Source organism: Struthio camelus, chromosome W (assembly GCF_040807025.1).
Source record: "Struthio camelus isolate bStrCam1 chromosome W, bStrCam1.hap1, whole genome shotgun sequence".
Classification (NCBI taxonomy): domain Eukaryota; kingdom Metazoa; phylum Chordata; class Aves; order Struthioniformes; family Struthionidae; genus Struthio; species Struthio camelus.
In genome coordinates, this window is record NC_090981.1 from 31,943,932 (window position 1) to 31,957,662 (window position 13,731).

Below are 13,731 nucleotides of genomic sequence, written 5' to 3' on the forward strand. Positions count from 1 at the left end.
CACTAAACAAAACATAGAAGCTCAATCAAGAATGACTGGGAATGAGAGTATATGTATATGTAGATGACATGACATTGAGTCTCAGCTGTGTCTTGTAAGTAAGGAGTAGCTGAAGCTTTAGACAAGTCTCTAGGGCTGCCTACGACCAAATCAAATGACTAGGAGAGGATGGCAACAGACTCAACAGTTTACTTCAGAAACTTAAATTTCCCTGTGTAATCTTGCTCTTGGCAGGAGAAAATAGAATAGTTCAATTCATCCCCTAATTCCCTTAGGGAACAATGCCTTTCTGTCATCCTATTACTTAATTATATTGATTATATCAATAACAATTTAGCGAGATTACACTGTGCATGAGCAAACAGTGTATGTCCCTTTCTAATTTATTACATCTATTAAACAGACTTTTTTTGCATTATCTTCAATAATCTAAGAAAGAAAATATTATGTTAATTATTCATAAATGAAAATATCCATGCTATCAAAAATAATTAAACACTTAATGCAAACTCAGTTGTAAAAGCCATCTAATTATGCTACTCTTTTTTTAAATTCCCTGTGCTGGCTTCCTCTTGACTTTTATATCAAGTTCATATTTCTTGTTTCCATCTAGAAGCAGCCTATTAGCCAAGCAGGCAGGAGACCCAGCCTGTGTTATGGTTTACGTTTATCAAAGCCAGTATGCTTTGCTTTTGAAATTGGTATTTCCTAAAGAAATAGTGTTCATTCAGAAAATTCAGACCATTTCCACCCTTTCTGCTTCTATGACTGCTGAATTTTCTGCTCAGTATTTTGGAGCTTGAGCAATGGTCAGTAATTGTTGAATTTAGCAACTTTTGTTCTTTTTGTTGTCTCTAGCAAAAGCAAAGCAAACACCTCCCCCCCCAAAATTCCTAGAGAAATCATAAATACAACATAGCATGCATTTTTGATGGTAGTGTTGAAGAATAGGCTTCAACCATATTTTTAGGTGAAGAACTGTCTGCCTAGACACATTACTCAGCTTCCTTTTCGTCAGTCACTTGTACAGAAGATGTGCAAAAATTTAATGTAACATAATTTAATTTACTAGTTAAATACTGCTTCAGGAGACATCACTTTAATCCAGGCAAACCAACTTTTGGGTGAGCCTCTGTCACGCAAAGCTGGACAATTGTGAGTACAGTTTTGTTTGACAATTTAAATTGAGTTAGAAGCTCTGGACAATAATTTCCTTTTCCTCTCAAAATTAGAAGTGATAAAAGATGTTAGAGGTGATTCTTCCTTGGAGATGAGAAATGTTTAGCTGTAGAGATGCAGGCTGTGCCATGCTAGAGTGCCAGAAAGCTGCTTGCAAGTGGCCTTTTTTAAAGGGAACTAAGTCTCCTGATTTGCCACCATGATTTTCAGAAATCAAATTATCAGCAAGGATTTATATCTTAATTTTACCAGGGCTTGTTTCCATCTCTCTAGCCTTTTACACACATGTTCAGTAACCTCCAAGAACTTGAATGAAAAGGGAATCTGTTTTTCTTTTGGTCTCACAACTATAATCACCATTTTGAAATGAGTTTTTTGGTAGTAACACCCAAAGCCAGAGAGCTGCTGTCTGCTCTCCCTTCTGTCTGCCCACATCTGGGGAGAAGAAGGAACCGCTAAGCAGCTTAAGGAAGCCTCCACCGTGCACCTCTACGAGAGGCATGACACCTGCACCTTGTGTGACTTTCACCACTTCAGGGTGTCCCTCCTAAGAGCTAGGGGCCTGCTTGCTTTGGTTTTACTCAATTGTTTAAACCCTCCCCTTGTTGACAAAATGACTCTGGCAAGTCCACATGGATTTGTGCTGACCATAAAGCCACGCACCCCTCTTCATACCTGAGCAAATACAGTTGTTTATTAATCAATGCTAGGAAAATTCAGGAAGCCCTTTTTTTTTTTTAAATATGTCTTTACTGATGTGACTAAAGCGTTTTTCAGTATGAGGCAAGATCATTAGAAGATTGCAGCAAACTGCTGCCCTGATAGTTTTTAACCTTATCTGTTCCTTCTGTGATGCTATGAAAGACCATGCAATAGAAAACAAAATCATTTCAGAAGTTGTTGCGACAAATGGAGTCAGCTTATAATCTGTCTCATTCTGCATAAGCTGGATCCCATTAGAATGAAGAGAATCATTCTAACTTTCCAGTAACCTATTATTAAGATATTTAACTGGAATTTGTTCTAGTACTGCTGTTACTTCTGTTAATAATAATACTATTAGAGTGAGCTGAAAGGTTAAACCATTAACCATCGCTTAAATGGTCCCAGACAGACTAATGCAATACAGCCAAATGTAATATACCCAGAGCAGAGCATGCAAAACATTGTAAGCAGGGTGAGAGAGCGTTGTGGAAACCTGTGACTCAGAAAGCACCATCAGAGGTGTGGGCCATCAGAGACAATAGGCTCAGTATGAACTCTCAGTGCAATAAATAAAAGGAGAAAAGTGCTTTTGCCTGTGTGAACAGACTCCTGTTAGGACACGGTTTCCTCTTCTGGCATCCACACTTCCAAATGAAGCAGAAATGTTCAAAAAGAGGTGAAAAAAACCTACAAAAATAATACAAGGATTGGGAAAATAGCAATATGATATGAAAGTTCAATCTATTCAGTTTTTCTAAAAAGGGTTTAGAAGTAACTCGCTAAGTATATCTTAGTCATGGAAAAGACCATGGATTTAATGGTGATTTTTCAATCTTTCTGAGGAAGTCATAGTAAGATGCAGTGTTTGGAAAGCAAAATTAGGCAAAATGAACTTTGACATCAGCTGCCTTTCCCTCACAGTACCAGCTGCCACAGGGACAATGCCACAGGGGGAGACAGGACTGCCATCACTGAGTGCGTCACTCAAATACCTAGAAATGAGGTATTTCTACAGAAAAGTTAGAAAGAAAAAAGGAAGAAGGTCCTTTCCAGTTGGAGTCCTGTTGAAGACCATGCAGCATGGCAGAGGGAGTAGCTGGGAGTCTTTCAGAAACAGCATAAAAGCTTTCTGTAAACGTAACAGTGAATGGTAATACTTTGGTCCCTCATCAACCTATGACATTGAGATTTATGGTTCTTGTGGTCTCTTTGTAAAACACATTGCAATAAAGTATTCACCGCATGGCCACATAATGGGGAGTGCAATAGAAAATACTACCTGCTGTGTAAATATCTACGATTACATAGTGTAGTTGTTTATAACTAAGTTAAAAAAAAAACAGAACTGAGGTTTCTTTCAGAATCTCATTGTGGGTGCTTTCAAATCATCTCAAGACCTCTCACTGTAGTAGGAAAAGCTACTTACTTCACGCTACATTCATGCAGGACTTCCGCTGTGCAGCAGGACTCGTCTGCACGCCGGCAGCGTAGTTTGGAAGTACATTGCACCCCTCTCTCCACTGCCGACTGCTGCTACAATGTGGTCCGAACCGCACTGTGAATCAAAGTGCCATGTGCTTTGTTAGCACAGTTCAAAAGCTGCCTGAGGAAAGAAAACAACAGGCAAGGACTGCAGAATTCAACTTTTTTACATCCCCTAATGAGGTGGCATTGTCAGTGCTGATGCAGTGGGGGGCTTGTGGTGTGCGAGAGTCCATACAAATCTTTCAGAGCTTCATGTGCTACCCTGATATATGCTACTTTCTTGACCAGCTTTTGTTGCTAGTTCAGAAAGAAATGATCCTTCTGCCATACTAGAGTGCCTATTGACAGCACAGTCTGTTATCACATTTGTAAATTTACTTCAAACAATTTACCTTAAACAATGATCTTTCCTTTTAGATGGACAATCATTGACTCCCCTGTTTCCAAAAAGTCTAATATGTACTTTCAAACCAGGACAGAGAAGAGTGAATTACTAAAGTGTTTAAAATTTGTTTCTTGAGAACCTTCTTTGCTGAGTATTAATTCTATTGGAAATATGTAACTAAAAAAAAAGAAAGACATCACGTTTATTTGAAGATGTAATTTGACAGAATTTGGAACTGGAAAGATGCTAAGCTTTTTATCACGCACAAACCTTAAGATGTAGTCTGATGATTTCCTGTGAATGAACATTTCTTCAAATGTCTGCATGCCTGCTGTGTCCACGAAAGTCGACATGTGTGAGCATAAAGTGAATACAAATTGTACTTCACTGAGGCTTTATTTAGGCAATTTTCCCAATTTCTGCATGGGAAGTTTCATACATAATGCCAGCTTGGGCAGTTTTACAGGAACATTCACTGCTAGTTTGGCCAAAACAAAGGAAAAAAGTAATTTCATGTTCGGTGGAACTAATAAAGCCTAGTTTCCAGCGTCACACTCCTGTCTGAGTTCTCGTCAGTTTAGAAGGCTAAACTTATAATTTGCCCCCTTCTCTGGGGGTCTCCCTTCCCTAATGGCTACCCTGTGATTTTTTTTTCTAAATTTTTTCATTTTTTTACAAAATGCACAGGAAGATAAAGTCTTTGAGAGCTCTACCACTTTGTCATAGCTAGACAAACTGGGCCAGCATCTTTCATTATTAAGAGAGGCTGGCAGACGACTTGTGTAGTCATGCAGATAACGCGGTCATGAGACTTCTTTCCTTAGAAAACCAGGCCTTAAAAGGGAACTTACCTACAATAATATTTTCTTTTCAATAGTGTATAATCAAACTGAGAGCCAGAGAAAAATAAAGATGTTATTTTTGCACAATTTGTAATGTCTCGTTCTACTGGGAATGATTTTTTTGCATCAACAAACTGCACTACAGACATTATTTAGGTTTACAGTAATTGTCAGTAACAGGAAAGATGACTGAAAAAGGTGCAATTTATGCACAATTAATAACACTCAATTCCACATACCTGTGCAGTATCAAGCATTAAAAACAATCTTTAATGTCCATGCAGTGGTACAAAATGTATGCAATGTGTATTTGTGATGGTAGAAAAATATCCATTTTTACATGTTGTATTATTTCCTGAAGATGTTGCCACAGTTTCTGGGAATGGCGATCCAAAGATGAGATACTGTACATAATGAAGTGGCATCAGTACTTCAGATTTTTTTTGTAAAATCCCTTATTTTGAATGTTAGCCAATAGAATTTTATGCTCAGAACACAAAATCTAAATACTCAAATACCAAGTGAAGATTAAAACATTTAATATAATAATGAAAAGAAAGGAAATAATCTGCAAAGGAGGCATTAATGGCCATTATCTGCAAGGCTAAAATTTATGGAGTGCCCTGTCCTTTTCTTTCCTGTAATGTTTCTTATTCAAGTCACTGTCTAGGATGAATCTTCCTCATATTATGAGCTCTGACAGGAGCAGAAAGTAGTGTGTGAAGGCAGCAGATTACAGATATTTTTCAGTTTGTATTAATCACTGAACACATAGGCAAAACTGAATCTGGAATGAAACACAAGTTTCGTGAATAATACCGCAAAAACAGTGCCACAAGGACACCGGGCAAGGTATCTGACAGCTGTTTGTGACCTGCCGTATGTGAAATGAAGTGTTAGTTTATTTGCTTGAAGAGAAATAGTAAAGACTACAAACGCAGGGGAACTTGCAGCTCACTGAAATATGTATATTGTTCATGGAAGTCTTAATCTCTGTTGTATACTGACACACAAAGCTACTGAATGAATGCAATAGCATGTGGGGGGAGCGCTTTCCTGTAAGCAATAAAACTGAGAAGGAAGGGGGAGGAGAGGAGGTGCTCACGTCTGGATTAGTTAATTATATGGAAGAGCCTAAATTTCTACACGCCCTCCCAGCCGCTTGGTTATACGAAGGTTCTGCTCTCATGACATTGCAGCTCTTGTGAACGCGCACTTTGGACAAGTGCTCACACTGCTCACAAAATTGCCCTCCTGCGAGACACCGCTGGAGGAGAAGGGCTTCTCCTGTCATTAAAAAAAGGGCTTCTCCTGTCGTTAAAAACAGCCACAGACAGACCAGGCGGCTGAGACACAGGCTTCTTATAACCAGTGCAGTATTATTTATAGTGCGTGTCCAATGTTGAACACGTGCTCACGCGCACTACTGTCATCAAGATCACCAACGTAACTAACCACACTGGTGAAGAGCAAAGGCTCTCGGATCCACGTTAATGCTCCCATATACAGCAGGTTATCAAGCGCGTGCACTGAAGCAACGGCTGCTGTCACCAAAGAACGACACATGGCTCCATCAGATGTGTATAATAAATGGAAGACATTATAACAGAAGATTTACAAAATATATCATTGTTCCCTGCTGGAGAGAAACACAAAATAAAAGTCATAAAGTTGATCTATGCTAAGCCGTGGAACACTGACAAGGATTGCTTATACAGCACTTCGGTCCCAAGGGATCCAGTTTAAGGCAGGCCAAGCAGCGGACAAGGAAGAAGAGATATAAAAAAATGCTCAGACCTTGGGGAAGCATCTCTGGGCTGCTCTCTGGATGGATAGTTTTTAATCTGAGCAGCAGCTTTACAAAATCAACACTGAAGAAGAAAGAACTGTAAAATAATAAAATAAAGACACTATTACATTGTTTATCATGGAAAACGCAGGTAAATGAGTATCATTTAGTGAAACAAAGGTCTACATTAATGAACAAAGCAATTTGGGGAAAATGTGATTTATCTTTCTTCAGACTGGTTGCATCAATTTACAAAATCTGCACATTTGTCTTACGCTGTGAACTTGCCTGCTTTGACAGGCATCACCAATGGTTCCTCATCATTACTTTTGACACCGCGAAACAAAACCTCGCCTGTGGACAAGAGAGACCTGGTGATCAAAGTGTAAACGTAATGTGCTGCACCAAGAGTTCACAATCTGCATCTCACCTGCACAGTCAGCAGTGTTCATTTTGCAGAATAACAAGACTTTGGAAGGTGAGGTTGTACAGGTGTCTGAGCTCATGAATCAGACAGAAAAATAAATGCTAAAAGAAAATGCCTGAAGGGCAAATATTCCTGTCTCACCTCTTTGTTTTGATCACACGTTTCAGATTTCTAAAGAGCATTGACAATAATTGAGACGATGGTGAAGTAAAAGCATATCACGAATAACATGAATATTTCATACAAGACTTCCATCCCAAAGCACTTGATCTTATTGTACAGATTCTGGGGCTGAGCCGACAAGCTGTGCTGCAGACACAGCAGCACAGACTATTTTTTTTTAATAGCATTCCACAAAAGCACAAAATCTGCCTGAAAACTGATAGGTGGAAATGGCCTGGTAAAACGGGATTGTCACACAGAGGTGCACTTATTTTCCCCTGCAAAAGAATCTTAAACTCCAGCCTGACGACTTCCTCTTGGCTTACCTGGGCTGGCCAGAAACTTTGCCGCTGTATGGTGATCACTGGGGCCCTCCTGGGTCTAACTGCCCCTCATCCCTTCCTGGAAACACCCTCAACTCTGTATCCAATACTCTTGTCTAGGGTAGTTCATACTACCTCCACTACCTATAAAACAAACACGGCAGCTTTATGAGAAGGAACTAGCAACTCTGTGGCAGTGAATTTGGATCACTAATCCTTGCAGAGGGAAATGACAAAAGGAGAGCAGAGATAATATCTGCTATCACAGCTTTTTGCAAACTGAAGGTCTGGCTCTCCCTACTATAAACGAGGTCTGCTAAAGGTATCTGACCTAGTCCAAAACGAGTTTACAGCCCAATTTTTTTCTCTCTCGGTTCAGAAGTTGGAGTACAAAATAGCTGATTTAACAAAACTTTCCAGTGATGTATGCTATTGAAATCTTAAGCATCTGAAGGCTGGAAGAAGGCTTATACTTACAATTTAGGCAATCAGCCACTCTTTCAAACTGATGAATGTTTACTCTTCTTCAGTAAAACCCTAATGATTTTTAAACTATGAAATTATATATGTTTCTTGGTTCCTATTCCCTTCTTCACTACATCAGGACCAAGCATTATTTTGATGTAAGGATTTTTGGTTTTTGGTTTGAGTCCTTTTTTTTTTTTTTTAAATGAGTATGCTGGGCTCATCCCAAAGAGGAAACAGTTTTATCAGAGGATGTTCCAGGACAGTATAGTAAGTCTTACATTTCTGCAGTCTCCCTTTAGGCTTTGCAGTAGTGGCAGATCAGTATCAGTCTCCTGGTATCTGACATTTCTTCTCGTCCATTCACTGGTAATTTGTCTCCTGACACCTTTGTATCTGCTACGACAGTAACAGGTAAAATGAGATGCACTGCCACCCTTCATCTGCCATTGTGAACTATTCCACTGCTGAAATGACAGGAGAAAGATAGCAAAAAGTATGTTGGGACATACTGCTCTTGAGACACTGCCAGTCTCAAGAATTAGCACACTGAACGATCAAACCCAGTCTGCAATTTCTAGAGGGTTTAATTAGCTCTTAGACCAGAGTCACAGTTTCAGCTGGGGTCAGCTCATGATTTCTCACCAAGTTGGCTCAGCATGAATTTTCAGATAGCAGAGGTCCTCTAGTTTCAGATAGCAGTATTTGCTTGTGGGTGAGGGTCAAAGAGCAGAACAAGTACAGCAAGGCTTAGCAGGGGAATCTGAGGTGAAGAAGGTGAATAGGAGAAATCAAAGGATACAGAGGCTGGAACTGGTTAATATAGTTGGCCTCCTTGGGGACAGAAGGGAAGGAATTACCACTTTTTTCCAGCCGGCTCCCTAAGTTGCATCCTATTTTGCCCATTGCCTTTAGCCAGCCCTGGCATGGCCATTCTCAAAAAATCTCTTTAACGAGTTTTCCAAGCAATTACTTGGGTACCAGACCTAATGAGGTGCTATCAGTGGCAGCAGAGGCTTTGCACACGTTTTTGAGTGAGCAATACACGGGCACAGTCATTGAGTCAGATGTTTTCAAGATTAATGCTTGGTTACACCTCAGCGGAGTGAAGAGGTGTACTAATACAGAGAAAGGTTGTGCCCTTTGGGTGAGGGGAGGAGAGCAAGAGGGAATGGATGACTGAACATGAGTTAAGCAGACTGCAAAAAAAAGTGTTAGTAAACATCACTAAATGTGCAAGTGCAAATGAAATGTTATAAAGTGATGAGCCACCCCCAAAATTAATTACAGGACTAAAGAAAGGGAGGGAAAACATCACCACCGTGAAGACCACATCCCTTCTGTGCAGACAGGTGTGTAATACACTCACACTCAGAGGAAGAAATACCAGCCCTCTTATTTTCCATTCCTAGGTGGTTTCCAGCCTCTGTTTTCTTCCTGCATCTTTCAGTCACTGAGGCAATGCTGAAGGCTGAGTTAGCTGTGGTCAGTGCGGAGTGGAGCGAGCAGGAAGCTGAGATTTCACCTGCGCATCACCCTGCTCCAACTGCGTATTTCTGTGAGGATTCAGTCATCTTGTCTCCCCTCACAGACAGATGCAGCAGAGAGAAAGAGAAGTGGAAAAAAAAAAAATCCCAAACATCTTTTTTGCTGTGGGCATATTTTGGTTGTTTATTCAGCTCTGTTTTAGCATTGCATACTTAATGGTTCACTTAACAGTTAGGAAGCTGTCTAAACTACTTCAAGGTTACCTACAAAGAAAGAGGTCTACTAGGCTGATATTTTTAGAATGAAAGCAGTTATCAGTGCATTTAACAGCCAGTTTTTTTATTACAGATGGACATGCTTGTTAAATCTCTCTCTCACTTCCTAGCTCTTAAAAATCTGACCATCAGTATCACAATTTCTCTGAAAATCCAGCATCTATTTAAGTGCCCAAATGGGAATGAGGATATTGTTGAAAGCTGGTTCCAGTTTTGCTGAGGCCAAGGTTGTCTTCCTTGAAGTCTTAAAAGTCAGTTTTATTTGAGCTACGGGATCAGCCTTGTGTAAGCAAAACCTCAGCTTTACTTTCAGTAATTGAATTTCATAAAAAACTATTCTAAGCCTGCATTTCATGAAAAAGAAATGAGCTTGTGGGGTTTCGGAGAAAAAATAAAAGACTCATCAGGTTAGACAAGGGAGTTTTAGCTCTTTGGGAAATTCCAATAGCACAAAAGAGTTGCTGTTCTTTCAAATCAGGACAGAAATGAAATAATACAAAAACATTTTGCAAATGCAAATCTGCTCTGAAATTACTTTTCAGGAAATGCTGAAATCAAATATTTCATTACTTTAAAGTAATGTTTGAATATTTGCATTTTGACTCCTTCTTTCAAATGAAATTAAGATATAAAATGAAGGGACATATGTCTATTTGAGACTGAAAATTTTGCTTGAAATCAGGAGTTGAAAAACATTTGACTTGACTTTTTTGCTTGGAAAAAAAGTTAATTTTAAAACATTTTTAAAAATAGAAAATGCTTTAGTTGAAATCAACATTTTTCTACAGAAACTTTACCTTCAAAAATTTTCTAACATTTTCTAACTAAGAGTTGTGGTCTGTAGTGATGGATAGGGAGATCTGACAGTTGGACCTTCCACAGTCATCCACAGTTTGAAAGGTCTGGACAGGTATCGCCACTGATATCATATTCATCTTCTATCAAATTAGGATAAAAAAACACTTCTTTTCCTCACATATATGTTTGAGGCATACCAAATACCTGTTGGAAACGCAGGCATGCTGTTCTGGCCCATCCTGACTCTTGAATTGTGCCTCACAATTGTTTAGCAAGTGTAAGCTGACCAGAACTGTCCTAGGGGCCATTAAGGACATAAGTGCACATTCAATTAAGTTCCAGCATGTAGGAGTGTTTCCAGAGAATACTTAATCTAATGTTGTTTTCAGTCCTTGCTGATTTAGGACCTTGAAAACATAATTTCTGACAATCCAATTTGATGAGAAATTTTCAAAATGCAATGTTCTATTTCATAGCACAATACCTTCACTCATTTTCTTCTCTGTAAATATTACACTTTCTTTTACTACAGAGTGTGTTCATGGACTTTCAACTCTCTCTAACCATGAATTCCCTCCACTGACTTGAGAGTTCTCTCTTTAGATATTAAAGGAACGCAATGACTTTTTTAGCACAGAATTGTACTGGGATCACACATACAGCTAGTTATTCAGCAGAACCTCCTCTTCTTTTTTCAACTGATTTTTTTAAACTAATCTTCAACGCTATAATTAATAAAAAGATAGCTATGAAAACTACAAACAGATAGCTTGCATTTAGCGAAATACAGAGTGGGCAAAAATTTTTCTCATCTGAAAGGTATCATTTTTAAAAGATTAATAGGAGTGCAGCATGTTAGGGGGGTTTTGTTTTGTTTTGTTTTGTTTTTTGTGGACTGAACTCAGTGACTGTTCATGGCTGGTCCTGAGTAGAACATCTCATTTCCTATTAGTAGCTTTGGCTGGTTTTCCAGAGCCGTTTACACAGTAAGGGGCTTATGGAACATCTCGGTATTGTATGTGTTATCATGCATCGACAAAAGTAAAGAGGAGAAGAAGAAAAGGGAAGAGGAGAGGGATGTCCCACCGTGGTTCTGTGCAAATACATCAATTATGTGCTACACACAAATACAGCACTCCAGAATACTTTACGCTTCAATCCCCTCCATGGTACCATGATTCATTTTTACCTAACTATTTTGTCACTGCCTCTGGACTTTTCTCTCTTTCATTTCTTATTTCCTCCTATTAATCAGCCTTTGAATTACCTAATGCATGGCATAGTTTCTCAGTCTCCTTCACTCATATGGTGCTGCAGTTCTTCAGATTGCATTCTGGCAGAGTATTATATCTTTTCATTGAACTACAGAGCTTCCGAATGAATCTGAATCTCAAGTTTAAATGCATGAAAATTGTCAGTCTACACGTAATAATTTCAGCATTCCATTTTTCCCTGACTTGGTAATAACACAAAGACATTAAATATGGGAAGATACAGTGACACTGACATGACAAATTCACACTTGAGACAGTTCCCGTATTTATAAATCTGTACTGAGAATATGAAGCCAGCTTGCGGTCTTGTTCCACAGCGGGCAATAAGAGTTCAAACTCAAATCCACTCTTAACATTCTAATGAAGATTCAAAGAATTCAACTGCTTTGTTTAAAACCTGTTCCCCTGCATAAAAAGTGCATTGAACCAATAGCCCATAGCAACTGTTATGCAACACACTGTAAATATTTGACTTCTGAGGCTATGTTTATTGCACAGAGGACATATGAGGACTAGCCAAGGCCAGCCTGATTTTTTTTTTCCTGAAAGATGGCAACATCCTCACTTTAGACAGTCACCAGTTGCCTCAAATGTGAGAGGCATTGCTTTGGGAGCAAACTTGTGTTTCAGTGAAGTACCTACGACTCAGAAGTGATGTTCTGCTCTTGGGAGAAGCAGCCAACCAAAATACTGTTTTTTACTATACCTTGTACCAACTTAGAGAATGGAGCTTGTGTCTGCCTCAGGGAGAGCACAAGAGCTAGACAAGATGCTGAAGAGCTGACAGGCAAAATGCATTGCTGATCACATTAGCTTCACATGCTATACTACAATGAAAAAACAAGAATCAGGAAAACGAAGCAAGTGTGATAAGAAGGAAATAAATAAGAAAGGGAAAACATTCTTTATAAAGAACGTGGCAGGACTCAACCAACATCTGTTGTAACTCTCTGACTATTTCTTCTGTGAATTGTGTTTCTGAGGCCAGAGCCATCTGCCTGCCCACCACGGGAGGTGTTGGCTGGGAGAGGTGGAGGTCGTCTTCTCCTCAGACTACGCTCTGTGCAGAGCCCAAGTCCATGCTGAAATAGACTATACAGCACCATCAAGCCTTCACGTGGCTAAGTGACCTCCAGATTGAAAACTAAGGTGCCCAATTGCATTTTCTGGGTGGGCAGTAACTAAGAAAGAGTTTGGTGGAACTAGATGTTGGACTAAGATGAGCAGGATAGCAGTTTTGTTTAAGACCTATTTTAAGTCCTTTTAAGAATCTGTTCCTGAAGAGTACGAAAGATCTATGCAACGCATACATGTGAGGTAAGACACGGTCCTCAATGAATATGATGTCATTTGCAGAAAGCAACAGGAAGAGAAGTGTTGGGCAGGACTACAGTGGCACAGAACAGGAAACATTAAATACAATTTAAACAAACATGAAAAGAAATCCCTCTGATACCTTCAATTTCCTTTTTATGAAATCTCATTCAAAACACATTCTAAGAAGGAGGAAAAAATCATTGCATTCCTTCTAGCAGAATCATTCTCCTGTCTTTCTCTCCAAGTATAAAAAGACTCTTTTCACTCTTCTCCAGCACCTGGCTCGTGTCTAAAACCTGTCTGTTAGCAGAGCTTGCTATCAGCAATGATGCAACTGGAAAATTCTGCTTACATCCAGTAGTCAAGCTAATGAGATGGCAAATACCTGCTTTATGCCTGTTCTCGAAATTCAGGGTGTGCATTGTCTGTAGGTACCCTAATCGACTTTATTTTTCTCTTGGACACTGAACAGATTGGCTTCAATGTAATAAAACACAGTCATGAGTGCTGATCTTTGCTGTAGTCCTCTCTTTGCTATCTTTTTCTACTTCCATTTTTTCTGCCATAAGGTTCCCTGCTTTTATTAGTTCCTTCCAGCCATCTTGCCTTTCTCCAGCTCCCTTCATCTCTGAATTCTACTTTCAGGAGTGCTGAAGAACCTGAGAACTTAGCTATTCTCTGCCCAAACCAACACTTTCTCTTTCCTGGCCTCATTATTTCATCCTGATTTTACTCTGTAGCCAAAAAGGGGGAAAATTAAAATGTCAGTTCCACTCATGCTTCATGTGCCTGTCCAAAAAGTGGTAATATTCATAGG